This window comes from Heterocephalus glaber, unplaced genomic scaffold (assembly GCF_053883595.1).
Source record: "Heterocephalus glaber isolate CG9 unplaced genomic scaffold, H.glaber_assembly_v1.0 deba00000676, whole genome shotgun sequence".
Lineage (NCBI taxonomy): Eukaryota > Metazoa > Chordata > Mammalia > Rodentia > Bathyergidae > Heterocephalus > Heterocephalus glaber.
In genome coordinates, this window is record NW_028258156.1 from 27,110,271 (window position 1) to 27,124,618 (window position 14,348).

Sequence of the window (14,348 nt, forward strand, 5' to 3'; positions counted from 1 at the left end):
TCAAGTTGGCACTCCCCCACAACTTCACCATAACTTGTCAACTTCACACCCAAACACAGCTCCTTAAAGCACGTGGAACCTCCCAATAAAGCCAATACCAAGCCCATAATTCTACCCAATATAATACTGCTGTCCTGAGTACAATCAGAAAAGCAACAATCCTTTTTCCCCAAAGTATCAAGAGCTGCAACATTTTCCAATAGTCAAAATGCAACTCTCTTCTGAGACTCAAGGAAACTTGTGACTCTCTGTAAAAAATTAAGTAATCTAAGCTACATAGTTCTAAGGTACAATGGTACAAGGTGAACAATTTCATTCCAAAAGGGAGGAATGGGTGGATAGGAAAGAATGTGACCAAAGGAAGACTGAAATCCAGCAGGACAGACACTAAGTCCTGTGTGTCCACCTCCAGCACCGGCACACATCGGTGTTGAGATCCAAGTCCCTGGAGGCCTGGCCAGCCCACACCTGTGGTCTTACTGCTTACAGCCCACGTGGTCTCTCATCTTGGGCTGGCTCTGCTCACTGCATTCAGCTTTCCCCAGTAGATGTTTCATGTTCCTGTCATTGCCAAATTCATGGGGTTTCAACCATACCTTTAGCTTCCTTCCCAAGGTTTCATGTGTTGACCTCTCGTGGCCTCCTTGCCTGGCCTCCCCGGCCTTTCTTCGAAGACTGGGTGGCAGCCTCCCTGACCCACTACTCTTGTATTCTGCATGCTGGTAAAAGCAGCATCAGCATCGTGTGGACAATGCCAGGGGCTGTTCTCAGCAGAAGTGTAGCCAGGCCCCTGTGCATCACGGTGGCAGCATCCTCTGAGTGCCTGAATGGCCAAGCATGGTGCAGTGAGTGTGCGGTAACAGTTCCCTAGGCAGCACGAGGGCACTCTTCTCTAATCCAAGCTTCGAACCTCTGCACCCTTGAGCCTGTGATGGGTGGGGTCTTGCTGATTTCTGAGATGCCCTCAAGTCATCTTTTTTCTTGTCCCCGCACAAAGCCCTTGGTTCCTTTCTAATGCAGCAAATCTTTTCAGCAACCACACCTCCTTTGGTCCCAACTTTACATAATGTTCTTTCTGAGCCAAAATTTAAGGTTTTTACATTTTTATGCTCTGCTTTTGGCCCCTTATTTTCACTATAAATTTGGCTAAAAGCAGCCAGCACTCTCCATACCACAGCATAAATTTGAGCGGCTCTGAAATTTCATCTACCTGATCAATTAGCCCACTGCCCTTTGTCTCAGTCTTCTATAAAGTCTAAGGACATGGACAAAACGTAGACAAATTTTCTGCCACAGTATAACATACATGGCCTCTAGCTCAGCTGCCACTGGAATTTCTGTTCCCACTTGAAACCTCCTGAGCCTAGTCTTTATTGCTCACTTTCTTGTCAGCATTCTGTTCTTCCAAGCCCTGACCAGAATCATCTTTCAGGCTCTGCTTACTTCATTCTAGGGCTTCTTTAGTGGGAATCTCCAAACTTTCCCAAACTCTTCCCATAAACCAGTTCCAAAGGCTTCTTAACCACATGGTCAGGCACAATCACAGCAAGGACCCACCCTCTCTGGTACCAATTTTGTGTATTAATCATTTTTGTCATCACTGAAACAAAAATCCAACATTCACTACTTTTAAAGGAGAGGAAGTGTAACTTGGCTTACAGTTTCATGGGATTTAGTCCTTGACTGGCTCCATGGCAGAAACATCATTGTGGAGCAAAGCCCCTGCGCTTATGTCGGGTTGAAAGCAGAGCAGGAAAATGGTCCCAGAAAGGAAGGGGCAAGGGATGGAACATAGCACCCAAGGTCACCTCTGTGTGCCCACCCAGACACACCCAGGAGTGTGTTCTCCCACAGATCCAAAAGCTAATCATGCTGACAAACCACTCTAACTGCCACCGCTACTTGATGGTCACGTGACTGATATTATGAGAATTTGTTCCCAGCTGGACTGTATAGTACATTGACTACTTCTTGGTTGCACAACTTTTTGATTACTTCAGATTTAATGTTTTCAACTCTAATTTTCAACATATGAATCATTAATTCAATTAATGAACCCCTTCCTTATTAAACAAATCTTCTCTTAAAATGTACAGATATGTTTAGTATTTCATCAAGTTTACCCTGGTGAAAAGATTTCTCCTGGTACCTACTAACCTGCCCCTTTCTGGACTAAATCAATTTGCCACACAGCTGCCACTGGAGACTACCCTTGCATCAGCCTGAGGTTCACTCCGCCACTGCTTTGAGCTGTGCCTCCCTTTCCCAGTTCCCATGCTCACTTCTGTGGTTTACACCCCTCATTTTGGCAGAGCACATTTGTCAGAAGCTTCCTATCAAATAGAAGCGTCATTGTTCGGAGACTCTGCATATCTGAAAATGTCTTCATTCCACCCACACAAGCGGCACATCTGACAGCATTTGAGCAAAACATCCTAATAAAAGTGCACCTCACTGCCTTGCTCTCTGTTCATCTCATCACCTTTCTCCCAGTCAGGCTGGGTTGGAACTTTCCCTCCCAGTGGCTTTGCAGTCTTCCCTGACTCTCCGGCCCCATCTCCAAACAGGCGGCAAGTTCTCTGCCCTGTAAATCAATGTCATCCTTTCCATCTGCACCATCTCTTTTTTAGAAAACTTTATTAAGGTTATTGGTACAGTTTAGGTATACATTATGATCACATTCATCACTGGGAATTTCTATCTGTACATGATGTATCTCAGTTATTTTTCCCCATTCTCTTTCCCTCCTTTCAACACCTCCACCACACCCCATTTAAAAAAGCTTTGCTTCCACTTTTCCTTCTTTTTTTATTTTTTGTTTCCCTTCTTTCCTTTCCCCTGCTCCCTCTCTAGTTTTCCTTCCCCTTTGCCCCTTTTCTTCCTATTTCACATGACCTATTATACATTTTGGTCCCCATTTACACTTTCAGTTTCTCACACCAGAGAAACTATTCGGTATTTACACGTGTGTCCTATTTATGTCACTTAAGAGTATGGCCTCAATGTGCATCCACTTAGCTATAAATGTCTCTAGTTTATCTTTCTCTATGGCTGAGTAGTACTCTTATTTTATTAAAAAAAAAAACCCACATCTTCTTTACCTAGTCTCCAGTTGATGGGTAGCTGGGCTGTTTTCAAGATTTAGCTATTACAAACTGTGCCGCTATAAACATGGGTGAGCATATACTGCTATGGTAGGATGCTTTTAATTCTTTTGGGAACATACCCAGAAAGAGAATAGCTGGGTCAAATGGGACCTCTAATTCTAGTTTTTTGAATTATCACCATAATGATTTCCACAGTGGTTGCACTAGTCTGCACTCCCACCAACAGTGGAGAGGGTTCCTTTCTCCCCGCACCTCTGTCAGCACTTGTTATTGGCTGATTTCTTTTTTTTTAATTAATTATATTGGTACATTTAAGGTATACAATATAATGACATTCAACATTGGAAATCTGCACCTTTACATAATCTCTCTTGGTTCTTATTTTTCCCCTTTCCCCTGCCCTCCCTTCAACCCCTCCATCCCTCCCTATTTACAAAGACTTTGTTTCCATTTTTTCTTTTTTCTCACATTAACTCCATTCCCCTCTTTCCTTTCCCCTACCCCTCCCACTTCCCTTCCCTTTTGCCACTTTTCTTAATATTTCACATTATCTGTTATGCCTTTTAGTCCTTATTTCCACTTTCAGATTCTCACACTAGAGAAACTATTCGGTATTTACATGTTATTGGTTGATTTCATGATTGCAGCCATTCTCTCTGGGGTGAGGCGGAATCTCAACAGTGTTTTCATTTGCATCTCTCGGATGACCAGTGATGTTAAACATTTTTTCAAATGTTCATTTGCTGCTTCTACTTTGTCTGAGAAAGGTCTGTTCATTTCAGATGCCCATGTTTGGACTGGGTCTTTAAATTTGGGGGGTCTGATTTTTTCAGTTCTTCATATGATCAGAAATACAACAACTGAACCAAACTTTTGAACATGTTCACTATCTCTCATCCAAGCGCTGCCCATCTGGACCAGGTGACAGCGGTGTCACTAGCAGGCCTGCCTCCCTCTCTCAACTGTCACTGCACTTTCTGGTTAGCCCTGGCAAAACACAAGGCTGAACACATTACTGTATCTGCTAAATCTACTCAATCTCTTGTCAAGAGAGTTGGTTTTAAAATCCAGGGAGAGGGAAATAGTGATAGCTAAAATGAGTCAGGAGAATTTCAGAACCTGCTGTTGACAAAAAAAGAGCCACTGTCACAGGGAGCCACGGTTAGACTTGCTTTACGTGGACTTGCCGTAATGGAACACGTGAGAGGACATCACTTAAGACTTTTGTGCTGACATTTGAGAAATATAAATCAAAACTTCACTGAATTTCCATCTCCCCCCAGTAAGAATGGCCATGATGAAGAACACAAGAGACAACTAATGCTGGTGAAGATGCAGAGCAAAGGAATCCTCCTACACTGTTGGTGGAAATATAAACCACCAGGGAAATCAGTATGGAAATTCCTCCAAAAGCTAAACATAGAATTGCCATTTGCATATATCCCTATTAGGTATATTCCAGAAAGAATTAAAATCAGCATACTACATTGATGCATGTATATCTGTGTTCATAGAGGCATAATTCATAATAACCAAGCTATGGAAACAGCCTACTATCCGGTCCACAGACACAATGAAATATTATTCAGCCATAAATACTTTGCACGAAAATGGATAAAATTAGACAGTGTCATGTAAAATGCAACAAGTCACACTCAGCTAAATTCCATATGTTTTCTCTGACATGAGAAGCAAAGAAAGGCAAAAAAGAAACAAGTAAAGACAGGAAAGAGGATAAAAAAGCTAGGAGGTAGACTTCTGGAGATGGAGAAGGGAATGGGATGAGAAAAGGAGGTAATGGGATAGAAAAAGATCAAGACATACTGTAAAAAAGTTTTAAAAAAAGAAATTTCTGCTTAAGCAATACCTTCCCCATGGGCCTCCATTATGTCACTCTGATTGCTCTATAACCTAAAATTTCCACCACTAGAACTTTTTGGTTTAGACAAAAGAGAAATTGTATTTGTTTCTTTGTTTAGCCATACTTGGAGGCGACAGGAGAGCCACACAGAGCTTGGTTATATTTTAGAATGAATCACTTAAATTCTTATGAAATTTCACTTACGTCACATATTGCTTAGTTTAGTTTAGGTCATCTGGCTTAACACATTGGTGCTCAATATAGGTATTTTGAACTTTCTGAGTTATTTTCACAAATATGACTGCACAGAATGGGCTCTGGGGACTGGCTATGTGCATACACAGACATTTTCACATCAGCCTTCAGTGTTAACAGAGGTGGAAGCATGGTGTGATAAGTTTTTCAGCATTGAAGTTCAGGTCATCTGAAATCCCTTTTTGTTTCAATGTCTTATGTATGTGACCCTGTATTAAAATGTTATTTATTGGATCACCAGTGTTTTTTAGCACACACTAAGGTAGATATATATGAAAGGCATTATAAAAAGGAAGAACATGAATGTCATGCCAACAATATCCGCATTCCCCTTTAGTAACATTAATGGTTCCACTGAGAATATTACAGTATTAACAAATATGATTAATGCCATCTTATTTTTGGAAAGTTCTTATGCCTCGAGATACAAATTGCCTTTTAAAAAATCTGAGTGTAAAGAAAGGGAAGGGAAGATATAAGCCCATGTTCCCTGATGGTGCTCTAAATTGTGGTGTACAATATCATAGGCATTGCTTACAAGGGGCTCTCTTACCTTTCATTACACACACTCACACATGAAATAGCTGGAGCCCAGCCCATAGCCCAGGATAAAAGAGTTACGTCGTTTGCTGAATCAACTGAAAAGTGTGAAAACGCTCACAAACCTTGATTAGTAGCTCATTTACTTTTACCCAAAGGTATAGCACCTTCAACAACAAGCATCAGAAAAAACAATTTTACATGTGTATGCCCAGGAAGAAAAGATATTAGTGTTAAATAAGTTGGTAAGACGGAGGCTGAACAAAGAGAAAGCAATTAGATATTTATGAACACCTCTTAGAAAGTAATACGATTCTAAAAATAAGGCAAATACATGTGAAATGAAGTGTTGTACAATGGTAATTTGCAGCTAAAGGTAATTAATATCTAGACTGGAAAAATAGTTAAGGTGAATTTCCTGAAATGGTTACTTACCTTATTTTTATGCTGAAATAATTATAGCTGCTTTCCCAACTCAAAAAGATTATGAACAGAGAGTTGACAGTGCAGCAAGACTCAACAGTAATAGCAGTAACAGGGAACAATCAGGCAGCTTAGGACCAGGCTGGGAGAGGTGAAGGGTGAAAGAGGAAATACAGGTGACTCATCACGCAGCGGGTGTGGAAGCTCAAGTTCTTTCAGGGCTCTTCTATGTGTGCTTGGGATTTTCCTGTGGTATACACATAACTCCAAGATAATTTTTATTATCTAAATTGTGGCTTTTATACTTTATTCTTATTATTTCTTCCAGAACACTTCTCCAAAGGAAAAATATATAGAGTTGAAGGAGAGGAAATGCTGCTAGGTTGAGTCTTTGCTTTATCTCCTAATGTGTAATTTCTTTAAAAAGAAAGAGATCATTTATTAATTGCTAAATTAAATACTATATGAATAAGACCTCCATCATAAGATAATAAAAGCATACAGTACTTATGCTCAAAAGACATCTGAAGAGAATGAATTCTCTCCCAAATGATTTGCTTACTGATAAACAGTGAAAACACATGAAAGCCACTTGTCATTTTGTTACCATGGCAATGGGAATGCCAATGACTTTTTCTTCCTGCTTTTAAAAATGAAGGAGCTGGAGCATTTCGCCTTTTGTCTTAGGGAGAAATGAGCATGACATTTGTGGTGAATGTAATTGTAGAGCTTTCTGATATTTCATAATTCTGTAAAAATACTTCTTAAAAGTCTCAGGTTCATAGGAAAATAATATTACCTTCAAGACGGTTCAGTGCTTTAATGCACTGTATTGTGATCCATTTTGATGTGCTGAAAGTTCCATGGAGCCTGTCGCATGGCAGGCACCCAATACATATTTGCTAAAGAAACAGACTTGGAATTAATCATTAATAGTCAATGTGTTCTAAGCAGATGGGTCACCATGTGAGAGTCTGAGACTCTGAATCCTGTACTTATGCATGTATCTCAATATATTCTCTCTTTCTTCCTGATGTTTCTCAACTGCAAGCAGGAGAAAATAAATCTTGACAGCTAGGGTGACTTCCTCCGGGCTCGAACTTTATTTAACTCACTCTTAGATTCCCGAAGACACTTCTTTGATCTGTCAGTTACTCATTAGCAAGTATGAACACCATCGTCAGATTTGTGTGTATGCTTTCATCAAAATACTCATAAGATCCCTTTGCCAATTTTTACATAACCAGCCTAGGTCTTGGGCTTTATTATGTTTGCTGTTAAACATATAAAAACTAGAAGTATGGTTTATACAGACATAGAGCTAAAGTAAGCAAAACTAATAGTATGGATTTAATCATTGAATCTTATGTAGTAGTTTATAAAGTAACATGAACCTTATAGATTTTATGTTACTGATGGGGTGAAATAAAGGGTTTTTTTTTTTAAGTAAAGCCTGTAATATGATTCAGTTTTCAATCTACCTATTAGGTATAAGAGTTATTAATGGCCTCAATAAAAACGATGCAGTTTTTTTATAAGAGATTGAAGATTTGGCAAATCTACTTATAAAATATCAGTACTTTCACTTATTTTTAAACTGTGTACAGTTCTAAATCTCGATATTTATTTCAAAACTCTCTCATCCTCTAAAACAGCATGCTGTTAACTGTTGTTTAAAGCAGCACTGGCATATGCTAACAATGTTAGCGATGTCTCTCTGTAGAAAGAGAGACCTTATTTAAAAAGAAACATCTACATAGTTGAATGTCTTGGAAGAAAGGATCATATTATCCTCACATATGCCACCAATTAATGTTTTAAATTTTAACAGTTTGGACTGAAGCAACACCAGTCTCAGACTTAGGATGCATCAGAACCACGCAGACTCGTGACAAAACAGGCTGCTGGTTCCCACTCCTCCTGTGGGAGGAGGTGGTGGTCTACATTTCCAACGAGTTCTCCAGTGACACTGCAGATAACCATTGGCCCAGCAACCAAAGTAAGAAGCACTGCTCAAACCTGATTCATAAAGGAAAACCCCAATAAAAAATACTATGAAATTTCACAGTCAAACTGCCTCACTCATAGAGTGTGTGGGGCATAATTTCAGCACTGGCCCTAGAGGCATGTGCTGGGTTCTGTTGGAAACAAGCCATTTTTCATTTATTCGTGCACAGGGGAACAGAGCCCTACCCATTGCTGTCCCATGGTACTTGACCTTGCTTTTACATAGCTGGTGGAATTATTCTCTTACAAGTTATTTTGGCAAATAATGGACCTATTTTCATTTATGGCTGCTTGCAAATAACTTATTATTATTTGAAATAATATAAAGCATTTTAACCTGATATGTGCAACAATATGGCCTAAATCCTGAAAAACACAGGAAATGAATATAGCTCACTGGAATGATGAGTATAATATGGTAAGAAAAAACAAGTATCTAATGTAAAGTTCTCTTGCATTAAGAAAAACTATGGTGGATATCAAAAATAGAAGTCACAAATAAAACATCTGCAGATCTCCAACAAGGAAGAAATAATAGCATTACATTATTTCCCCATATCAAGATATCTAAATTACTAATGTAAAGTTATAGCTTGTTTACAACAATGCTAATCAAACTAAACCAGAAGATGGGGAGCATGCACTTTGGAATTAGTCCCCATGAAACACTGTATGACAAATTATATAGGCAAACACACTGTTATTAATTCCAAGATTTCATTTATACAACAATGTCCCTAGATTAAAAGCACTAGAGTACATGAGGGTAAAAGTGAGAAATGTCAATTAAAATTTAAACTTTATTTTATTGTCATTCATCACCCGAATTTAAAACACATGAAACTAAGAAAGAAAGAAAGGCAATGTCTGGGATGATCATTTCTAAAGCTGATGTATGTGTGTACATTTTCTACATCAAGGCTCCTACACTACATGATTGTATTTAATTATAGGCACCATATTTAATTATCAATACATCATTGACCTCTGACACAAAAGCACCCTCATACTGAGGCTATTAGAGAAAAGTGAATGATTTCATTTACTCATTCATTTATTCGAATCACCACTAATTTGTTCACAGAGTTTATACTCTAAATCTTAGCCATTTCTCTACACTGCAGATTATCTCCTCCACCCATCAGATTTCTGAGGAAATCTTAGTTTCCTAAAATAATTTCCTCTTAAATATTCTGCCTTTACTTCACTTGCATTCACGGAGTAGAATAATGCACTGATGGTGGATACAGAGACATGGCTAGGTAAAATGTCTCACTCAAGTAAAATCAGATTCCTAGAGAGCTACCTTCTTGCCTTTGTCATCTATTCTCACATCACATAGATACAACAAACCTAACTAACGCACTTAAATCAATGCTCCGTTCTTACCAATAAAATAAGGCAGCAAGCCATAATGCCAAGATTCTTGACAATTTCTCAATGTTTTAAGAGAGACTAGTGACCCTTTTGTGACACATTAATTTATTTTTGAACTTTTGCTTTTGTCAACATTTAATTTAGATATGTTCTTTATCTGACATTCTATAGGATTAATAAAAGAGGTTTTGTGATCCCTAAATTTATTTTTTAACAGATGATGATTCAAGATTATATACTAAGCTTAAAAAAAGGAAAGATCGGTGACTTTTTATAGAAACAGTATATATTTAGTTTGGAGCTTTAATACTCTGATCATGTAAAATTAATGTGGGTCAGAACTATAATGCAAGATACCCCCAGCCCCCTGAGTGAAACAGACAGTACTCTGACCTTCATTGCATACAAGGTTTAGTGGATCATAACTTCATCATTTTATCACTATTAGAATCTTGCATGACATTAAATTTTAGTATCACCATATGTCTATGGCATCTATATTCAGCAATGCCCAAGGTAGATCATAGAATGCAAAGTCTACAGTGTATTGGAAAGTACAGATGATGCTAAGGCAGTTAACTATTCAGGGGTTTCAAAACATTGAGATGCTCATCAAAATATGGGATATAAAACATGTCATTGATTCACTGACTTTTTTCAGAGGTTTTCAAGCATATACAAGACAAATTCATTGATTGCTTATCACATTACTTCTTATTTTGTAGTTGATGAACAATAGAACAGAAATTTATAGAAATTCAACTCAATTTCCCTATTTTGAAGAAACTACAGAATTGGGGGATATGATAGCAGCATTATATTCAGCCACAACTAATAAGCTCTTAATTCTACCCTGCATACCAGTGAGCATTCATGTATAGAAAATATCTGCTCATTTTTGGAGGCAGGCAATTCTCTGTCGAGTTAACTGTGACCCACACATCCTGTGGCCTAGGTCCTCCTCAAGAAGCTGAGGAAAAATGAAAAAAAAATTGACTGAATCAAATAATCAGCATTTCTACAAGAATGAAAATATTCTAAGCCCATAAACAATTACATGCCTCTGAAGGGAAGAAAGGGGGAGTATTTGTGCTCTTTTGCAACTTAAACATTAGACACACAGCGAGCAGGTTCAAATCTGCAGGACTCAGGCTCCAAGGCTCTACCCACTATCATTACTCCCGGGCTCTGTAGTCTTAATTTCAGGCCTGTATACTCCATTCATGATTGAATAGCAAAGGAAAAGTGATACAGGGGAAGGGATGCAGGTTGTGAGCTGACAAATGTCCACTTGTGATCTATGTCAGAGATTTTTACATAAACTTATCACAGTAAAACTATTCTGCAACAAATAAACATCTTCATCTCTAGAAACTCTTGCACCTTTATTTCTGAGGGTTGCAATTATAAGAGATGAAGGTAAGTTTTATGAATTAAAAATATAAAAGAATATTGTGAGGGCATTTTTTAAAAAGAGGTAATTAAGGAATTTCTGGCATGAAAGATATTGAATTAATGAGTTATCACAATAATTATATTTTTAGAGAAAATGTTTATGATTTTAGAAAAAGCAATCCTTACCTGCTTTATATAGAATAAGAAAACAAGCTGACTTGTCAGGATTAATTGAGACATAGTTCAAAATAGATAGAGATGAAAATATCATCAATCCAACAGCTGCCTCAGATACCTCCCCAAAAGAAAACAGTGGCTAGAAAGCTCATACTTGAGAGGGTGAAAGTTCTCTGGCTTTTAGACACAGGGGACTGTCTTACAAGACACAAGAAGGGCTGGAGGGCCTGGGTGTGAGAAAATTCAAGGTAGAGGTCAACCAAGACAGGCTGCAGGGCAGTAAGAGTCTGTATCAGGGTCAACACCTTGTATATGTTTAGCATCCCCAAACAACATTAAATAGAATTTCTTATCTCCCCAGTTAGACTCAAGCTATTCTCCTGGGCTAGAGTTCAGAAACTGCTTCTAAAAAGGCCAGACAGTAAATACTCTAGGCTTTAATGGCAACATTATCTCTGTTGCAACTTCTAAACTCTGTTATTATAGGTGTGAGCAGCCATAGATAATAAATACACAAATGATCATGTTTCAAAGCAGTAGGTAAATGAGACTTGCAAGCACTCACCCACTCCTGCATTGGTTTCTGATGCTTTTGTCTCCTAGACTTGGAAACCAAGAAGATGCAAGTTAACGAAGGCCTGTGATTGCAGGACCTCAATACAGAGAAAAATATGGCCATCTCTGGAGCTGTTGCCAGTATTAAGTGCAACAGTTTACATATGTGTCCCTTTTCACTTTGAAAACATACACATTTAATCAGATAGCTCTCTAAAACACAGAAACAAAAACACGGGAAAATATCAGAGAATGAAACTTAAATACTTGGTTCTCAAGAAGCAATGCAGACTGTTCTTAACGGATCTTTGACTTAACTTGAAAAGCAGGAACACATCTGCTCCTAGAAGGAAAGCAGTGAAGGAGCTCATCCACACCCCAGGAAATAAAAAGCAATGTCTTGCTGACATTAATTCATTTTAGGGTGCAATTACATGAGCAATGCTTGGGTTGGGTACAGAATTTAGCAGATATTTAATATGGCACAAAGCTTGGAGCCTCTCATTACTCCTGAACTTACATGAATATTATCATGTTATAACTGAAACACCCCATACGTGTGCTCCATGTTCACTCTAGGACTCAAGTGACTTATTATTTGTTAAGGGAAATGATGTTCACGGTCATATTTTATATTAGATAACAAATGTGTTGTTACTTGACATATATATTAATGACATAATGAAGTCATATGTGAAAAATATATACATGCATATAAGGTTTAAATTTAGGGCCACTATTCAATACAATTAGCATAGTATATGAAAATAAGTCAAAAAATGAGATAATTAGTTAGGTAAATCAAGACATTTGATTCTGCACTGTTTTAAAGCAAAATTTGGAATTACTTTAGCTAGAGGGCTCTCTAGTGCTGAAACAGTCTGCCTTTTTTAAAAAAACTATATATATATATATATATTTAGTACTATGTTTTGGTAAACTTCAATATTTTAACAAATTATTTGTTCAAATATATATGGAATATCTGAGAATGAATATCTATTAGAAAAAAAAAGATGTGGTCAATAAACATTGCAAAGCATAGAATTATATGTTAAGTTTCTTATAGGTAATATTAACAAGCACTAATATTTATTGGGCTCTAACCTTGTGTGAAGCACTGTACAATTTCCATGCACTATTTTTTATTGTTCTTTATACCTACTTGAGGAGGATAGCATTATTCCCTTGTTATAGCTTGATTTGCCCCAGAAAAGGACTGCTGAATGGCAGTGTCAGGATTCAAATCCAGGCAGTCTGGTTGCAGAGGCCAGGCTTCTAAGCAATATGGCTGTCTACTCTCACCCATGAAATGTTCTCCATAGATGTCTCATGGGAGATAAACAGGGGAGGCAGGCAGGAGTGGGGGTCTATCGCAACTCACGGCACATTCAATCAAGGACTATGCCAGGAGTAAATAATAAAACTAGGAATCAATATCCTATGGCAACATAGGGGAAAACAAGACATTCTCTAAACTGTTGTTGAGTTGAAGTAGGGATGTTCATAAAGATAACTCAGAACCCAGAAAGTAACTGGGGATCAAAAAGAAAGTTATCATTAGAAAGAAACCCTCAAGTTTATTGAATTAGGACATTACAAACATTTTAAAAGAAATATAACATCTCCAAGTAGAAGAAAAACATAGTAACTTCTTCAAAATAGAGATGTAAAATATTAAGAATTAGATGGAATTTTAATTATGTGGGGCATATGGCCCTTTCTTAAGTCATATAAAAGAAATATGACTTGTAAAAATGTAGTTGATTTGCAGAAATTTCAAGAAGCATTTGTGTAGTGTCTATATTGGCTGATAAAATGAAGAAAGTGAAAAAATTCCATTATCCTAGAGATCTCAAGTAATTAAGATACAAACAATTGCAGTCACCTGTTGTAATAATTATTTTTAAATGGTAAATATGAAGATAAATATAAAATATATATTTTGAATCTTTTGAAAAGAAATAGTTTAGAGCAAAAATAATTAAGTGAATTAAATATATGACAACAATAGCACAAAGACTGAATGAGGACCCTAGAAGTATATTATTCAAGATTTGTATATTATATAAGGAGTGATATATCACTTAGTGATTGAATGGATCAATTAAAGATGTATAATAAGCCTAAATAACCTCTAGATACAGGCACACAGATAAGCACATTAAAAATCAGACTATCCATTGGATTATAAAAACGAGACCCAACTGTATGCTGCCTATAAGAAACACATTTTAAATATAACAACACAAAAAAGAAGTGGAAGAGTAGAAAAAGTTATGCTATGCTATCAAGTTACAGTCATAATGAGAAAAAAAACAGATTTCAGACAAAAGATTATTCATAGGCACAGAGGAGGTCATTTAAAAATAATAAAGGGGTCAGTTTATTAGGAAGACAGGTTTATGTACCCAGTAACAGAGACTCTACATCTTTGAAGGAAAAACACAGAGCTACAAAGAGAAACTGACAGTTCTACAATTATACTGAGATTTCAGCACTGCTTTCTCTGGATTTCATAGAGCAGTAGACAGAAAATCAGTAAAGATAACAGAACTCAACAACATTATCAATCAAATTAACCTAATTGATATTTATAGAACACTCCATTCTACAGGAGTACAATACACATTCTTTTCAAGTACACATGG

The 14,348-nt window shown here is 37.4% G+C and overlaps 1 protein-coding gene across 12 annotated transcripts in view; it reads right to left on the minus strand.

Moving 5' to 3' along the window:
* Positions 1-14,348, minus strand: part of Magi2 (membrane associated guanylate kinase, WW and PDZ domain containing 2) — a 1,273,508-nt gene that overhangs the window by 571,695 nt on the left and 687,465 nt on the right. The gene's annotated exons all lie outside the window — the stretch shown is intronic.